The sequence below is a fragment of the Sminthopsis crassicaudata genome, chromosome 1 (genome assembly GCF_048593235.1).
Source record: "Sminthopsis crassicaudata isolate SCR6 chromosome 1, ASM4859323v1, whole genome shotgun sequence".
In the NCBI taxonomy this organism is placed as follows: domain Eukaryota; kingdom Metazoa; phylum Chordata; class Mammalia; order Dasyuromorphia; family Dasyuridae; genus Sminthopsis; species Sminthopsis crassicaudata.
Genome location: NC_133617.1, coordinates 81,095,679 through 81,114,301, shown reverse-complemented (window position 1 = coordinate 81,114,301; position 18,623 = coordinate 81,095,679). Strand labels below are relative to the sequence as shown.

The window sequence follows — 18,623 nt, the reverse complement described above, 5'->3', positions numbered from 1 at the left end:
ATGCAGTCATCATCATTTATCCTTTTCTGTAAGCAATAACTAGGAGCTCAACAAGCTAACAGAGCAGGCCAGGGAACACTGAAACAGGCACACGGTGAACAAGACTCCCTGGACTCGCCCAGCCCTACCAAATACCACACAGGATTTTATCTGACCCAACTTCGTCCTGCTCACCCCCTCAGTTCTGCAGTCGCACCATCAGGGACCACCTTAACTGTATCCAGGCAGGAACATAACCCAGGCTGAAAAGGTAGAAGCAAGCAAAAACAGGCTCTCCTTGCTTTTCCGAGCACCCTCCAAAGAAGAGAAGGCCGGCGCCCTCATTAAGTCCACGGAGGAAGCTGCTGCTTTTCTTAACCTCACAGCCTGGCTTGCTGTTTGCACATTAATATGGGGTTGCGGGAGCAAATATGGGAATAATTTGGGACTGCATTGGCTTCTACCCTCCCCCACTAGCTTATTTCAGAGACACGGGGCAGGAGAAAGGAAGAAAAGATTTGATGGAAATTTTTTTAAACGATTAAAAATAGCAAAGAAAAAGCCCTTGATACATGTCTAACCCTTCCTGGGGGATCCCAAGGTGGGAAGGAAAGCACTTTCCACCCACCCTTCTGCACATATATAGAGTTTCTATTAACATCCTTTGCACCATAAAGCATTAAAAATTCAATGTGTGTGTGACTTTGGGACTTCAAGGGGGGGAGGAAGGTGGGAGCAGGTTCCTCATCAGTGGTCTCTGAGGGTCTCTTCCTTTTCCAAATCTGGGATTCCAGAAGTTCCCATATGTGCTGCCAGAACAATTTCTTCTATAACACTCTTGACATACCCACTGTAACACCTAACAAAGGGAAATACTTGGCCTGTAGGCCACGGGTTTGTCTTCTAAGATGGAAGGCAACCTCCATATACTCACAAAGCCCACTCCTTTCACTCCTGATGCAACCACCAAGGAGAAGGCTCATGGTTGCCTGTGGGATCAAAATTGGTGGGGAGGGGAGCAAGAGTAGCAGCTCAATCTGTAGTCAAGAGTTAAGAGCTCAGTTTGGGGCCTGGAATTGTATGTGAATACCAAAAGACATTGTGGGGGGAGGTAAGAAAGGGAAGGAAAATGACCTCTATGCACAAAAAAATATCCATAGCAACTCTCAGGGCAAAGCAACTGGAAACTGAGGGGCTGCCCATCACTTGAGGAATGGCTCAATAAACTGTGGGATGTGTTTGGGATGGAATATTATTGTTCTCTGGGAAATAATAAGCAGGATGCGCTCAGGGAGGAAAAAAAAAACAACCTCCATGAACAAAGTGAAATGTACTATATACAAAGTAATAGCAATGTTCTGGGATGACCAGCTGTGAATTCTCAGTAGTACAATCATCCACCATTACTCTGAAGAACAATGAAAACTCCTATACCTAGAGAAGGAACTTGTTGTATCTGAATAATGATTGAAGCATCTCTCTCTCTCTCTCTCTCTCTCTCTCTCTCTCTCTCTCTCTCTCTCTCTCTCTCTCTCTCTCTCTCTCTCTCTCTCTCTCTCTCTCTCTCTCTCCCTCCCTCCCCCTCCCTCCCTCTCCCTCTCTCCTTCTCCCTCCCCCTCTCTCTCTCTCTCTTTCCTCTACCTTCCTCCCTCCCTCCCCTCCTCTCTTAACTTAATTTTTCTTAAGGGGTGGGAGATCTATGTTGTTTTCTTTTCACAATTTGACTTTTATGGAAATATTCTGCATAATTTCACAAGTGGTTTCTTAATTGTGGGTGGGTATAAGAGAGAACAGAGAACTTACAAATTTTAAAAACAAATGTAAAAGAAAATTCGTTTGAATTTAACTGAAGAAAATATTAAATAAATAATTTTTTAAAATAAATTTTAGAAATTCAGTCTGGGCCTAGAATTGTGAACTAGTCTGTGACCAGGGTTAGGATTCTGCAGATGACCAAAGTCAAAACCCACTATACGTCCGAGTTCAGTCCATAATTAGACATTAGAAGTAGGATAATCAGGCACTGAAAGAGCAGTTGCCTAAATAGAAATTTGGTTCAATAGACTCTAAAAATCACAGAAAGTTAAAACTAGAAATAAGAGAATCCTTAGGGATCCTTTAGGAATCCTGTTTTATGTCATGAACTTCCTTGAGCAATTTAAGGAAGTTCCTGGACACTTTCTCAGGATAATAAAATAATATGTAGAAAATTGCAAAAGGAACCAATTGTATTGAAATACTTATCAAAATAGTTATCAAAATTCTAAATCTTGAAAAAAGTTCATAGGCCCTAGATTAAGAACCCTGATCTAACATACCTGTGATTTCAGTAAAATAGAAAACTAGACTTTTTTCCTTTCAGCTCCTAAGCAGAGCAAGCACTAGAATCCAAGTTTAAACATCAGTTAAGCTCCATTCTATCATTAATCTTAGAGTTTTAAATGACCTCCAAGACCAATTAATACAATTCCATAACCCAAATCACAAATCTCCTCTGTATCAATCCCAACAGCACATGATCTAGCCCTGACTGGAAGACTTCTTATAATGGAAGACTCACTCACAACTACAGCAGTCAATGCATTTCTGCAGATCTCTGACTCTACAGAGGTTTTGGTTTTGGTTTTATTGGTGGTAGTTCCCTCGCCTACATTGTGCTGAATTCTAAATCTTGAAAACTTCTCCACAGTGATCCTATTTCTAGTCTCTGGGGCCAACAGGACAAATCAAATCCCTCTCCCATGGGAAGAGCCTTCAGATACTTAAGTGAGCTCTCATGCATCTCCTCCAAGCAAAAAATCCCCAGAGCCTTCACACAGCCCCAACTCACCATCCTTCACCATTTTCACTAAAATGAGGAGCCCCTAAACTGAACCCAAAGCTCTGAGATAAAGATGACAATTTATCTTTTAACTTGTAAAGCCGTCTGAGAGTCTGTGGCCTAAGGGGCCTTCTAGTTTTGATTTTCTATGTTCTAAGAAGGAAAAAAGCCAGCATTCCTGTTGCTGAGTCATTTCAGTCCTGTCCAACTCTCCATGACCCCATTTGGGATTTCTTGGAGGGAATCTGCCATTTCCTTTTCCAGCTCATTTTACAGATGAGGAAACTGAGGCATGCAGGATTAAGGCACTTACCAGGGTCTCACAGTTAGTTAATGTCTAAGGCTGGATTGGAATTCAGGAAGGTGAGCCTTTCTGACTTCAGTCCCAGTTCTTTATCCTATGCACCATCCAAGCGCCTATTCTATGCCTGGCACTTTGTGCGAAGCACTTTTAGGAATAAAGTACCTTCTAGCTCTGTCAAAGGCCCAGCAAGATGAGCCACAGTGCATAGAGTGCTGGGGCTGAAGTCAACAAGACTTCAGGCTCAAATCCGGCATCAGACACTTACTAACTTTGGGGCCCTAGGCGCCACTTCACCCTCTTTGCCTCAGTTTCCTCATCTGTAAAATGAGCTGGAGAAGAAAGCCAAGAGTCAGACACGATTAAAACACTAACGAAAATCTAATGACTCCATGAGGCACATAATCCTGCATCTAGCCTCTTCATTAAGCTCTTCCTGGGATCAAAAAATCATAGATCGAGAGAACAAGGGTCCTTGGAGGCCATCAAGTCTAATCCTATTATTTTTCAGGTAAGGAAACTGAGGCTCAGAATGGGTAAGTCAATTGCCCATGGTCACACAGTTGTTAAGTATCAGAGGCAGGTCCTCTGATTCTGAAGCCAGTAAATGTTCTTTTCACTCTCCCAACCGCCTCCTCATTGTAAGGACCAAAGGAGAAAGTACAGGGGGAAGCACTAACTCAAAGAGCTCCGTGAGTGCATCATCAACCACCTCGTATCTAACTAATTCTCTTCTGTCTGTGCTTATATGTGTCCTTGTTATGTCCTCTGTTAAAAGGGAAGCTCTTCTGCAATGGTTGTTTCATTGCCTCTAGACCCCCAACACCTAGTGAAGGGCCTGGAGCACAGTGGGTACTTAATATGTATGGATGATCAGAGTACACACACACACACACACACACACACACACACACACACACACACACACTTACTTGTGACTGAAAAGTGCTGGGAATCAGGGATAAGGCCAGAAAGCCTGGGGCAGCCATCTCGCCACTGCCTCACCATTCACCCCCTTGTGTACAGACACTCTGACAGGGTTTCTGGGACACCATCATAATGGAATATTAATATAATGCCTGCGTCCCTTGCTAAGGTCAAGTCAGGAGGACATTTTGTACATGAAAAAAATAAATATTAATCCCTCTATGACTTGAGAAGGGAATATGAAAAGAGGGTTGATTAGAGAGGCTAAGAGGATTTGCTTGGGGTATTCTCCAGTGGTAATTTCCTGGAGAGGCAGGCTGGCCAGATGGCAAAATTCCCTGCTTTATTTCCTCATTGGCCTCTAACCTGAAGGAAAAGCCAGGTACAAAAGGCAAAGGCTGGTGCCAGCCAGAATGTGTTTATAAGTGAAATTATGAGCAAACTCAATGTATGTGGCTGGTATAACTCTGCAACTGAGGTGGAGGTAAGCCAAGCAGAGGGGTGATTTTTAGTGGTCATTACAATTGTCACTGTAACATCAATTATCAGAGAGAGGAGGAGGAGAGAGAGGGGGAGGGAAAGAGAAGGAAAGAAAGAAGGGAAAGGGAAAGAAAAAGGGAGAGAGGGAATTAAAGAGGGGAGAGGGAAAGAAGTGAGAGGGAAAGAAAGAGGGGAGAGAGAAAGAAAGAGGGGAAAGGGAAAGAAAAAGGGAGAGAGGGAATTAAAGAGGAGAGAGGGAAAGAAGTAAGAGGGAAAGAAAGAGGGGAGAGGGAAGGAAAGAGGGGGAGAAGGGAAAAAAGGAGAGAGGGAAAGAGGGGAAAGGGAAAGAAAAAGGGAGAAAGGGAATTAAAGGTGGAAGAGGGAAAGAAAGATGTGACAGGGAAAGAAAGATGTGAGAGGGAAAGAAAGAGTGGAGAGAGAAAGAAAAAGGGAGAGAGGGAAAGAAAAAGGGAGAGAGGGAAGGAGGGGAGTGGGAGAAAAGAGGGGAAAGGGAAAGACAGAGAAGGGGAAGAGGGAAAGACAAGAGAGAGGGAAAGAGAGAAACCCCTGCCCTCCCCCTAGCACTCTGCCTTCTCAGCTCCCTCTTTTCTTTGCTGCTCTCTTTCTTTCCTTCTCAACTACTCTTCCCATAGTCCCATAGCAATGTTGCAGCCTCCAAAATGCAGCATTCTAAACCCCTCTCTCTCTCTCTCCATCTCCACAGCTCCTACCCTCATGCAGGCGGGCCATATCATCTTCCACTTAAAAAAGACAGTATCATCCCTGATAGTTCCAATTCAGTCTATGTATATTGTCACACTTAGGCAAAGCTCTGATTAAGTCACTGCCTTACCCCCACCCCTGCTCAAGAATCTTACATAGCTCCCCATTGCTTAAAAGATGATATTCAAGCTTCCTCCCTGGAATTTAAGGTCCTCCACAATCTGGACCAAGTCTTACCTCCCTCTCTCCCCTATAGTACAATCCACACATATACTATATACATTTCTAATCAATCAAGAAGCTTTTATTAAGAACCTCCTGAATGCTAGGGTCTAGTGCTCTAGTCCCTTAATTTTGCTGCTCCTCCTGCCTCACAACACCCCTCCCTACCTCTCTCACCCGTCCTTCAGGGCACAGCTCAAGTCTTATCTCCTTGGGGAGCCTCCTCCCTTCCTCCTCCCATCCCAAAGTCTCAGTGATTGCTTTCCTCTCTCTATCCCTGTAGCATTCACAATCTCAAACATCCATGCAGTTCTTGGGACAGACTGTTCACTCTTGCTCCAGAGGCATCCATATCTTATTTTCACCAGCAGAAGATCAGCTCCTAGAAAAAGCATTTTAATCACTTCAACTTAGTTCCTTTCCACGGCCTCCAGTGCCCAGATGCAGATCCCGGACAGAGCAAGCATCCAAACATGTCTGAGGATTCATCAGTAAAGCCTTCTCCCACCTTGGGATGTAAGTTCCCTCGTCTGTGAGTGCAATGGTTCAACTAGATGAGCACTGAGGCTTTTAGGTCACAGATTGAAAGATGAAGAAGAGGAGGAAGGATAAGGAATAAGAGAAGGGAGAGGCAGCGAAACAAAGTGAAAACTAAGAAGAGAAGGAAGAAAGGGAACAAAGATGAGAAGGAATGTGGAAGAGAAGAAAGAGAAGATAGGTAGAAAGAGAAAAGAGAGCAGAAGGGGAAGGAGGAAGAAGATGAGCCAGAAGACTCTGCCCTCTTCTCTTAGCATAGACCCCTGGCAGATGAGTTTCTCTTGTCTAGAAGACAAGGCTGGCTTCACGTTGAATGGGCTGGGTGCTGGCTGGAGCAGAGACAACTTACCCTTCGGAGCCTCAAGGCTGCAGCCCTCCACTGGTCCAGCTTGGCAGGAGAAGGTCTTGGCCACCACCTGCTCCACGGGGGTGAGAGCCAGGGCCTGGGGCTTGCCTGAGCCAGGGCTGTGGGCCGATTTGCGCAGGTCCCCCAGCTTCCTCCTCACCACAGCCCGCAGATCCCGCCATTTATGTTTCAGATCCACTATGTCCCGACGGCAATAACCCAAGGCATTGACTGCTTGCAAGATGCGGCTCCAGACTCGGTACTTCCGGGCCGGCTCGGCCTTCAGCAGCCCCGTCCCAAAGAGAAGCTGGTGGTGCTTGGTGACTTTGGACACTAGCACTTCTGTTTCCTGAGGACAGAAATTGGGCTTCCTCTTCTTAGCCCGAGTGGCACTGGGCCCGGCCATCCTGCTGGGAGGGGTAGCCAGGATGTCCCTCTGGGGGCTCCGTCAGGAGAGGTAGGGTCAGGTGTCCAGTTGGCTTCCAGTGGGGAGAACAGCCCTGAAAAGGCACCAAAAGGCTAAGTGTTTAATGGCTCTTTGAAAAGGCCCACTCATTACTAGGGATAGTGATTCCCAGGGGAATCTGCTGGGCAGAGCAGTATGATCGTTTCCTCATTTGTCTACCCCTGATTGCTTTCTGAATCCACTCCCCAAAGAGATTCCTGGTTGCCAGATGAGCGGGGAGGTGGCACTTATTCTGTATTCTATTTAGCACTTAGCCCTCTGTTAACTCCTAAGGTAGGAAAACCTGAGTTCAAATCCCATCTGGGCATTTACTAGATGTGTATCCCTGGGCAAGTCATTTCCACTCCATCCCCTCTCCTCACTTGCAAAATGATAATGAATCAGCATCTACCTCCCAGCATGCTTGTGGGAGAATTTTTGTCAAGTACTTTGCAAATGGGAAGCTGGGTAGCACCGAAGATGGAGTGACTGGCCTGGAGTCAAGAGGACTTGAGTTCAAACTTGGCTGACTAACCAGGGCAAGTTATTTAACCCTATTTGCCTCAGTTTCCTCATCTGTAAAATGACCCAGAGAAGGAAATGGCAAACTACTCCAGTATCTTTGCCAGGAAAACCTCATATAGGTTAAGAAGAGTCAGGCTTGACTGAAACAACTCAACTACCTAAATTCCAGCTAGCATTTTAGAAAGGGACTGACCTTAAAATCAAAACACCTGAGTTCAAATTCTAGTTATGATATTTATTTGCTCTATGAACCTGAGGAAATCCATCACCTAGGCTATAAAAGAAGGAGCTAGATTAGCTGGTCTCTGGTCCTTCCACGATTAAATGTTATAACTTCTTTCAGTGCCTCAGCTTCTCCTGGAAACTCCCCCTAATGGTCCCAGGCCCCTCTCATTTCTTTGCAGTGCTGCCCCCCCACCCCTGCCCCAGTCTCAAACAGAGTATAGTTTAGCACCTAGGGATCTCCTTCTCCTCCAAGGCCTCCTCATGGCCTGGAGGTGGCCCTGGGCTCTCTGAGGCTCTGCCAGAGAAGCACACCCTCCAAGAGGTTCAGTCAAGTTGGAAGGGTTTCTAATGTGGGCCCGAGCCGGGCTCTGAATCTTAACTTTGGTCAGGAATAACTCTTCAGACCAATTGCAGCTGACTCAGGAGAGCCTGCTGGGGGGAAATCACTGACACTTACGGTAACTAAGTGTGTGGCCTGTTATCTAATCTCAAGACTCAGATGCAGATACTTGGGCTGTTGTCTTAGCTCTCTAACTAGACCCTCTCTGAGAATCAGGCCTGGAAACACTTCAAAGGATATCCCTCCCTAAACAGGAATCCCTTCTACGCATCTCCAATAAAGGATCCCCCAGAAGCTGTTTAAAGCCCCCCAGTTCCAGGGCAGCCCACCCCATGTTTGGAAGGCCTTCCTCCCATCAAGCCTAGATCTCCTGCCTTCTGCCTAAGCCCCCTCCTCCCACTGGTGAGTTGCCGCCAGAACCTCTTCTTTGAGGAAGGGTCCCATTCAGTCACCTGTCATTCCTCCCCCAACTCTGCTTCTGACACTGGCCTTTGCCACTACACCTCCAAGTGAGCATTTCCTTCCTACCCTCACTTTATAGCTCCTTCTCCCATTAGAATGCACACTCCTTGAGGAGCTGCCTTTATATTCCCAAAACCCAGCACAGTGCCTGGCACCTGGTGAGCGCTTAATAAATTCTTGTTGAACCACTAATTCTATGTTTCGGCCATTTTTATCCATGGTCCTCTGGTATGGGATCCAGCAGAGGACATTTTCCCCATGTGATAACCCCATAATTTCTCACCGATTCAGAACCAAGAGTTAAAGGATACCTTTAAAATCATGGAGTAAGTCCTCCTAACTTTCAGGTGAGCAGACTGAGGCTCAGATAAGACATATGACATGACCAAAGTGCAACAATAGATCTCTTCCTCTCTTTTTTTCTCTTACTCTCTCCTTCCCTCCTCCATCTTTCCTTCTCTTCCCCCCTCCCTCTGTACACCCCTCCTTTCATGTCCATAGAATGCCAGTGTTGAAAAGATCCTTATAACCCCACAACCCAAGCTCTCATTTTACAGAAGTAGAAACTGAGTTCAAGCAGTTTGCTCAAGGTCACACAAATGGAGCAAAAGGCAAAGCCAGAGTTCTATGAAGTTTTCTCTTTCCTCTCTCCCTCTGCCTCTATTCTTTACCTGTTTTCATCTATATCTTCACCTTTCTCTCCCTCCTATAGCTCAAATCTCTCTGCAAACACGTGGAAAGCCATTTAGGTAAACAGTAGTTAAAAACACAAAACACTCTCAGAAGGTGAGCCACAATAGAGCCAAACTCCCTTCTCTTCGGTTTCTGACAATGGCCTCGGTCAGGGAGACCACTGGCAGGCCTAGCTTTGCCATCACACATGGCCTGCAGCCTACTAAGAACTGACAAAGACTATATAGATTGGGGAGAGAATGGGTGGAAGGCGAACGCTGTTTAAAGAAGCCTTCTGCCTCTGTCTGAAAGGAGATGCTCTCTATGCCAGCATGAGGCAAGGGGAGAAAGGAAGTGATCCCCTAGCTTCTTCCCATCTGGCTCTGCAGGCCTGACAGCACCTCTTGGGGCCCCCAGGCCCCAGGCAGGACTGCACCTCAAGCACTCTTTTAGCAGGGACAGCCTTCTCTGGGACCGGAGACTCCATAAGCCTCCTGTTCACCAACACTAACGTGGGGACCTAACCCTCAGCCTTCTCCAGAAAATCCAGATTCTCCGAATTCAATCTTCTCCACTGCAGCCCTGTGGCGGGCCATTCAGTGCAGCATGTGAATGGACCACCACCTCTTGGACAACAACAGCAGGCAGACCTGAAGATGCATGTGGGAGCACTCTGATACACAGGACCCTGCTCCCAGGGACGGTTCCCATGAGCCTTTTCTATGTTCCTTGGACAACAATGGGGCACTACCACAGAGACCCAAGTCTGGCAGGGACCACTTGCACAACGGTACGGCCAGGAGGGGCAGACATACCCAGGAAACTGGCTTGGCCCCCGTTCTCTTTCTTCTTCCACAGGCTAGAATCCTAGAATCCCGAGATGTCGGAGCTGAAGGTGACCTGACAGAGTCAGCAGGAATACCGCTGCTCCAACCCCAGGCCTCCAACTCCAAGACCACGTCTGCCTCTGAATTATGCTGCTATCTCCTCATTTTAGACATGGGCAAAGTTAAGTTCCCAAGCAGGCAGACGACTTGCTCAGAGTCATTTGTTCAGGAAACAGACGTCAGCACTGGAACCTGGGCATTCCGACTCCAAGTCCTGCTCTCTTTCCCCCAATCAAACCCCTCAGCTTTGCCACTAATCAGTTCAATACAAGGAAGAGCTTCCTAACTAGATGTGTGACTCTGGACAAGACACTTAAACTGTCTGTTTCCTCAAATATAACATGGGGAACAGAATTGCACCTACCACACCAGGTTGTTGTGAGAATAAAATGAGATATTAGCAAAGCACTTAATAAGTGCCCAGCACTTTGTGGTTCTTGGTCGTTTTTCAGTCATGTCTAACTCTTCATGAGGAGTTTTTGTGGCAGAGATACTGGAATGGTTTCCCCAGATCATTTTACAGCTAAGGAAACAAGTTAAGAGACTTACCCAGGGTCACACAGCTATAGAGAGCTATAGGCTCTCAGGCTGGATCTGGACTCATGAAGATGAGTCTTCCTGACTTAAGGCCCAGCACTTTGTCCACTGTACCACCTCGCTGCCCCACCTAGTAGTGCAAAGTGGGCGCTCCATAAATGTTTGTATTCTTCCTTTCTTTTCCCATTCCTTTTCATGAATTTCTATTCACAAGTGAACAGACTGCCCCAGGAAGTAGTGAGTTCCCCATAGCCAGAAGTGTTCAAGAAGAGGATAATAATGCCTGTCAGAGATGCCATGGAGAGCATAAGAAACAGCAGCATATTTTTCTCGTGCAACATGATAATTGTGGAAATATGTATAGAAGATATGCACATGTTTAATATATATTGGATTATTTGCCATTTAGGGGAGGGGGTGGGAAGAAGGGAGGGGAAAAAATCTGGAACATAAGATTTTGCAAGGATGAATGTTGAAAATTGTCTATGCATATGTTTTGAAAATAAAAAATCTTTGATAATAATAAAAAGAAATCGCATCATATAATAAGAACCCTAGATTTTGTATAAGATCTGCATTTGAATCCTAGCTCTGACAGTACCTAAGTACCCTTGCACAAGTCACTGAAGGAGGTGGCCTTGATGATTTCGAGCTACAGAAGAAAGAGGGGGCTGGACTCAAGGTCAGGAGACTTTGAAGCCTTCCTCAGATGCTCATACGGAGCATGACTATAGGCAAGTCTCTTCACTTCTCAGGCCTCAGTTTCCTCATCTATAAAAATGGGAACAATAACTACAATAACTATAACCCTATCTACCTCACACAGGCCTTTAAATGCTAAGGAATGCTAATGTTCTATTAAAAGACTGACCTGTACCCATGTTGCTATATGGACTCCTCAATGAGCTGAGGGGGATCAGCCAGGACACCCTCTCAGACCTCCCTGTTCTGAGGGATTATATTCCTGTCACACTGTAAGGCCTTTGACAGCAGGGATTGTTTTCTTTTACATACATACATACAAACATACAAACATATACATATATATATATATATATATATATATATATATATATATATATATATATATATATATATATATATATATATATATATATATGTATGTATGTAAAAGAAAAAGAATCACTATTTTATTAATGGGGGTAAGATGGGCTTTTTCCTGGGAAAATGCAAGGCAGCAGGTTTAAGAAGGAAGAGCGCAGACTTCGGCCCAAGAATGACGGGCCTATCCCTCAGACCAGGCTCTCCCTGTGGGCAGGATGCAAACAGCCCCTTGGGTGGAGCCCATAGTCACAGAGAAAGCACCATCACCACTCTCCTCAGAAAGAAACCCTCCAAATGCGGTGCAGCTCCTAATAAATTCCTAGTTATCCATTACAGCCATCACCCTGAGCAAGATACCAAAGAAATTGCATCAGCCAAAGTGATCATTACCCAAGACAAGTGGGTTTTTAAGGAGACTGAGGAGGAGGAGTCTCCAAGGAGCTCAGGCTAATAATAATAATTTGCATTGGCAGAACCTCCCCAGAGCCCCTAGAGCTTTCACCAACACTCCAGTAATATAGAGCTCCCCCCTCTCCCTCTGCTCCAAATCCTTTCTCTTAAGGGTTCCTGGATGGGGGACTCATGGCCACTTGGCCTGTGTGGAAAAACTTAGCCCAAAGACACAGGATCTGTAGGTATCTATTCTTCTTCAAGCAGGAAGGCAGGTTTCTTCATTTATACAGATAAAACCACTAGTGATTAGACACTCTCTGGCTCAAACATTTTAATGGCTTCCCCTGGGCCAGCTGCATAAAACAGGAACCTTCATAGGATCATGGAATCTCAGGAAGGAACCTAGTCATCTGATGGTAACAGAGGATTTTGCCCACTTTTGTTCAGTAGTTTGTCAGTCATGTTCCATTCTTTGTGTCCTCATTTATTCTTTTTTTGGCAAAGACACGGATGTGATTTGCTACTTTTTTTTAGTTCAGATCATTTTCCAGACACGCAAACTGAGGCAAACAGGGTTAAGGGATTTGCCCAGGGTCATAAGCTAGTGAGTTTCTGAGGTCAGATCTGATGTACTTGAAATGCCTTCCACGAGAACTTTTCATTGAGTCCTCACCCCTAATTGGTGATAGCCATTGGACCTCCTCACTTAGCCCTTCATATGTCCCACTTTTAGGTACTTAATGTCTTATTGTGTCCTGTAATTATTGCTGAGTTGTATTAAGTGCTTTCTGATTCTTCAGTCCTTCACAACTGTCATACAGGTTGACAAGCCAGGATTCAAACAAAAGGGCTCTCACTCCATAGCTACCCATCAATTGATTTCCTTCTTGGACCTTTACTAGGTGTCAGGCAGCTGGGTGGCACAGAGGAGGGAGCACCAGCCCTGGACTCAGGGAAACTCATCTTCGTGAGTTTAAATCTAGACTCACACACTTCCTGGTAAGTTGCTTCACTGTTTGCCTCAGTTTCCTCATTTGTAAAATGAGTTGGAGAAGAAATGGCCGACCAGTCCAATCTCTTTGCTGAGAAAACCACAAATGGAGTTGCCAAGAGTTAGACAACAGAAACAAGGAATGTGCCAGGCAGTAGGTCGAGCTCTGAGAATACTGGGACACAAATGCAATAACCATCCCCTTGAGGAGCTTACCATCTCCCATAACAACATGCACATATAAAAGCAAAAACAAAATATATGCAACATAAAATGAGCTAATTTTGGAGCTGAGGGGGTCACTGGCAGCTAAGGAGGATCAGAAAAGGTCTCCCTCCCTCACAAAGGCCACCCTTAACCTAAGCTGTGAAGAAAGGAGGGATATTAGGAGGCAGGAAGCAAGTGAATTCCAGAGGTGGGGGACAAAGTCTTGGGGATGAGAAGAGCAGCAAAAGGCTAGTGTGGAAGGACTGTAAGCCTATGCAAATGAAAATATAAAACAAGCCTAGAAATAACAAGAAAACTGAGCATCAACTATTGTAGCCAAGAGAGACAAAACATTACAGATAGATATTAAAGGTCATCTAGTGAAGCATCCTCTTCTAAATATAAGAAAACCGAGGCCCAAAGATACTCGTAATTTTCCCAGACTCATACAGTAAATAGGTAGATTATCTTAGGTGTCTACAAATTTTCCGAATTTGTACAAAATCTCCATTTCTATCTAAATAAAGTTTAGAAGACACTGGTAGATTAGGGTGGGTAATGTTTATGGAAAGAAATAAGAAAACACTGAAAAATGGTACCAGGATAGGGGAAAAGTCTGGAGTTGGCAGGGGTCTTTGGCCAGATGAGGTACAAAGCTTAGGTACATCTTTGCCCTCAGAGAGGACCCGTGCCTACAGAGCTCGGAAGGGCTGACCCAGACCCAGAGAACAGACTTGTTCTGTCCAAGAGGGCAGAATTAAGCTCAAAGGGGACATGGCAGGGAGATTGATTTTACTCAGATTTACTAGCTACTGATACCCAGAATGGCAGCCCACTGGGCTGCCTGTTAGCTCCGCATTATTGTAGGCACTCAGGCGGGTCTACATGATCATTTGTCTAAATTCTCTCAAGACCTCTCCACATTTGAGGTTCCATTATTCTGGGACTCTATAATGCCCTAAAATCTGGAAGTCTGAACAGATGAAGCCCCAAGATGACTTGACAAAAGACCAATAAACTCCAAGAAGTTTTCTAGACTAAAGAGTCTCTCAAGGAGACAGCCAGTAAGCAATTATTAAGTGCCTAGTATGTGCTAAATAAACATGGTGCCTTCACAGTCAGCCTATCAGTCAGTCAATAAGCATTTATTAAGTGCCTATTATGTGTTAGCCATGGTGTTCAGTTGTAGAAGTCAAAGAAAGGAAAAAACAATTAGTCCATGCTCTTAAAGCCATTCTAATCGGGAAGACTTGAACAAATATGCACAAACAAGACATAGAAAGATAGATTGGAGATAATCATCAAAAGACATCAGCTTCTTGTGGATGATAAGATTTTCACTGAGATTTGAAAAAATCCAGAGGAGCTAAGAAGTTCGCATAAAGAGGGAGAAAATGGGGGTGCAGAAAATCATATGCATCAGATTAGATTGGATCAGATGCCCACAGTTTTCACTGTGACTCCCTTTAGCTCCCTCCTAGCTCTGGGAATGATGGCTCCGTGCAGAAGTCATGAAGTAAAAAGATGAGAAGGCCAGAAAGAGGGAATGTTGAGGCCGCGTTGGAACAGATGGGAATGTTACTGCTATTCCTTCTGTCCCTCTATCCCAACTGGTCTGTGAGAAGTGTGGGAGGACCCTGAGCTGTAGTTGAATACTCATCCAATACAGATCCCTGCCCCTCTTGTCCCCCTCTCTCCCCACCCCCCCCCCAAGACTTCCACAGGGCCCAAGATCCCACCATTGTTTCTTTTTTATCGAAAGTACCTGATAAACTGCAAAGATAAACCTATCTTTAGGAAGGACAACAAATAAAACTACTTAAGAACCAAAAAATAATAGTCAATCTCCTTGCCTATGTCATGTTTTATATGCCCAGTGCAGAACTAGCTCCGTCAGTCCTCATCTGGCAATTCTGCCCAGGAAGCTTTGGATGCCCGTTCTTGCCTACTCTAGCATACTTGTTAGAAATACCAAACTAGCCATCCAGAGAAGACTATTATTTCTTTATTTCTCACTCAGTCTCACTGTGTACGTCTGGTTGAGATTCCTAAAGACAGGTGAAGCTCTCTTTACAGTGGCTAAATCAGTTACAGTTAGTGGCCAGACAATATCTGGGATACTGAGGGTGATGAAGAAAACAGTGACAGGAACGTTAAGGACTGCTGGCAGGGACTGTAACCATGGCACCGATATTGGCCACAGCAGTGACGGTGATGGTGAGCCCAGCCACAATGGGAGGTGCTGATGTCAGTGATGAGGACCACTCTTCCAGTAATGACACTGCCAACAATGATGGTGATGGCGATGACGGTGGCTGTGGGGGTAAGGAAGGTGGCAGAGGAGATGGGAGAAGGAGGAGGATAGCCTTCAGGGTCACACTAGTTGTTTCTTTCTTGCCTCTTCCCCAGCCAGAGGATGCCCAGCAAACGGCTTGTGTCTCTTTCTATTGTGAGGCCTGCTCACCTCCCCTTCTCTACCTTCACTCCATCGCTCACATGCCATCAGACTAACCTTCCTTAAACATCAAAACATTCCTACAGTTTTTCTACTTCAGATGTGAGCTCTCAGGAATCACCAGCTCACCAGATAAGGCGGAGGGCATGGGACATCTTGCAAGGCAGGGACAGGTGCAGAACACGATGGAGAGATGCCTACATCCTAAGAACCTCAAAACAAGCTTCTCTCAAATGAACTTCAGCAGTTCGGACCCATGTGTCCCGAGGCTAGTACGCACAGGGTTTTGGCCACCCCATGTGGCCTGCTCATGAGTAATATCCAGACTTCTCTGTGGAGCTCTGTGATCATGGTAATTACTGCAGAGGAGCTGCAATTTCATATAAGGAAGAGTTTTTCTCTTCCCTTCCAGACTGCCCTACCACCAAGTTCACTATTGTTACCGTGTTTATGACTCCAGGGTCACGCCTGATTCTTCCTTTTTCCTCAGCCTCAGCTCAGCTCAGCTCCCAGCTCCTTGACTCTATCCCCCCGATATCTCACTCATATGTCCTTCACTCTCTAGTCCTCAGCCTCCTCTACCATCTACCTAGCACAGGTCCTCATTGCCATTATAGAGGCTTTTTAACAGATTTTCTGCTTCTTCTGTCCCCCTTTCTTCATATTGCTGACAGTCATTGTTTATAAGGCTACCAATATAATCCTCTTTTTGTATAGATCTGCTCATGTTACTCCCCTACTCAAAAACCTTCAGCAGCTCCCTAATATCTCCCAGATGAAATTCAAACCAAAAACCTTCAAAGGAACTCAATAATTATAATAATATATACATACAACATATTATATATATAACATATTATATATATTATATATATTAATATATAATTATAATAATAAACCTGAGCACTTGTGCATAGTCTGACTTCAGAGAAGACAGTTTTTTTCTTCTAGTGACATATTCTATAGGGGATGGTTCTGAATAAAAGGTCAAGTCTACAGTGCTAGTGGTGACCTCAAAGTCCTTTCCTTGATCCACCTATTGAGTCCATGGAAGTTATCATAGGTCACAGATACCTACGGGGTGGTATCCTTGACACTCAAGACCCTCAAGGCTTTCATCTTTCCCAAATAGCACCTTTTTCTAGAAAAGTTGGTCTATAAACAGAAGAAATAAGATAATATTAAATTGAAGGAGGTTTAGTATAGTGAACTGGAGTCAGTCAGAAGACTTGTGCTTGATTCAGTGCTCTTATCAACTGTCCTCTAGATGGCTATGGGCAAATCTTTTGGGAGTTTCTATTGTCTCACCTGCAAAATGACAGTTCTCTAAGTCCTTTCTAGCTCTAGCAGTGTTGTCTTGGGTCTCTTCTGGCCCATTCTATACTTGGATCCTTTTCTTTTAGAGCCTAGGACTCACTTTAATTCTGGACCACAGGAAGAAGCAGAGGGTGAAGGCTCAGATGCCAGAGAAATGAAGACCCAGAGCAGAAAAGAGATTTGCCAAAAGTCCCCCTGCGAGACTGTGACAATGGCAATGCTTAAACCAAGGACTCTTGACATTCAGAAGCACTGGTAATTGTTTCTTTCTTGCCTCTACCCCACCCAGAGGATGGCCAGGAAATGGTTTGTGTCCCAATTGCAACAGGCCCCCAAGAGGTTTGCACATTTCCCCTTTCTCTACTTTCATTCCATCTTCCACATGCTGTCAGATTAACCTTCCTTAAGCATAGAACCCATACACGGTTCTTCCCAGTGCTCCAGATTTGGGCAAGCTGTCTAACCTTCCTGGGCCTTACACCTGTAAAATGAGACCACACTGGACTAGATGGCCACTGGGGTCCCTTCCAGCTCAAATGAGTCCTCCCAATGAGCTGAACACACAAGGCAGGAAGACCCTTATAGACCTCCTACTCTGGAGTCTTTCCCTGCCTTACAGGTAAACTGAGGCCCAAGGTCACCCATTGCATTAGTGAAAGCGTGAGGGCTCTGGCAGAGGCAGGTTTAATGAAAGGCACTGATTCTCTGGATGATGATTTCCTGCTAAAGGGCAGGACAAGCACTGATTTAAATCACAGATTTATAGTTAGTAATAACAATGATTAGTATTCGACCTTCCACTGGTGTAGTGCTTTTAATGTTCACAAAGTGCTTTGAAACTGGAGGCTGACCAGAATAGGGAGGGGCTGGAGCCCAGCCTGGGAAAAGCTGGCAGATGTTGAAGCCTGGAGAGGAGAGGACTGAAGGGGACATCGTCGGGCCTTCAAAGAGCTGAAGGGCTGTCATGTCAAGGAGTGCCCTGGCTGACTTCGCTGGACCCGAGAGGGCAAGGTTTGGGCTAATGGGGACTTGGGAGCAGCGAAGAGCTTTATGGCAGATCTGGGTTCCACTGGAGGACAAACTTCCTAGCAATTCCTGTCTCAGAGTGCCTTTCTGTCCCTGACTGTATGAGCATTTTCCAGGGATGTGGTAGAGTTAAAACTATGGCTGCTGATGCTCCAGGCCTCAGCCCCAGAGGTAGTTTGGGACCTGAAGTCAGAAGACCTGCATTTTAATTATGGCTCCATGTACTTCTAGCATATGACTCTCTTCAAGTCCCTTATCCACCGTTTGCCTCAGGTTCAGCTCTAAAACAAGGGTGATAACCTGTGTCCAAGGGGGGGCTTGAGGATCCAATGAGGCACTGTGAAGGGCTTACCACCACGCCTGGCACATAAGAAGGACCATGTAAGTGTTAGTTATTATTATTGTCATTGGGAGGAAGAATTCCACCATGGGTTTGTGTAGATGCCCATTTATTCCCCAGACATCAGATTCAGCTGGTGACACAGGGGGTAGAGTGCTGAGCCTGGAGCCAGGCCAAATCAGGGCTCAAACACTGGCTGTGTGATCCTGAGCAAGTCACATTACCTCTTATTTCCTCAACTGTACAATGGGCATAATGACAGCAAAGTCATTGTGGGGATCAGATGCACTCATACTTGTAAAGAGTGGCTGGCACACAGGTATTATGCAGATACCTGTTCCTGCCCCTCCTCCCCCCTTATCTGATATGATGGAGCATTGTATTTGCAGTCTGAGGGCCT

The 18,623-nt window shown here is 45.3% G+C and overlaps 1 long non-coding RNA gene across 1 annotated transcript in view; it reads right to left on the bottom strand.

The window, feature by feature from the left end:
* Positions 1-5,668: 5,668 nt before the first annotated feature.
* Positions 5,669-18,623, bottom strand: part of LOC141540480 (uncharacterized) — a 77,280-nt gene continuing 64,325 nt past the window's right edge. The window contains exon 3 of the long non-coding RNA XR_012481545.1: positions 5,669-6,836. This is a non-coding gene — a long non-coding RNA (uncharacterized LOC141540480). The remainder of the gene's footprint in view (positions 6,837-18,623) is intronic.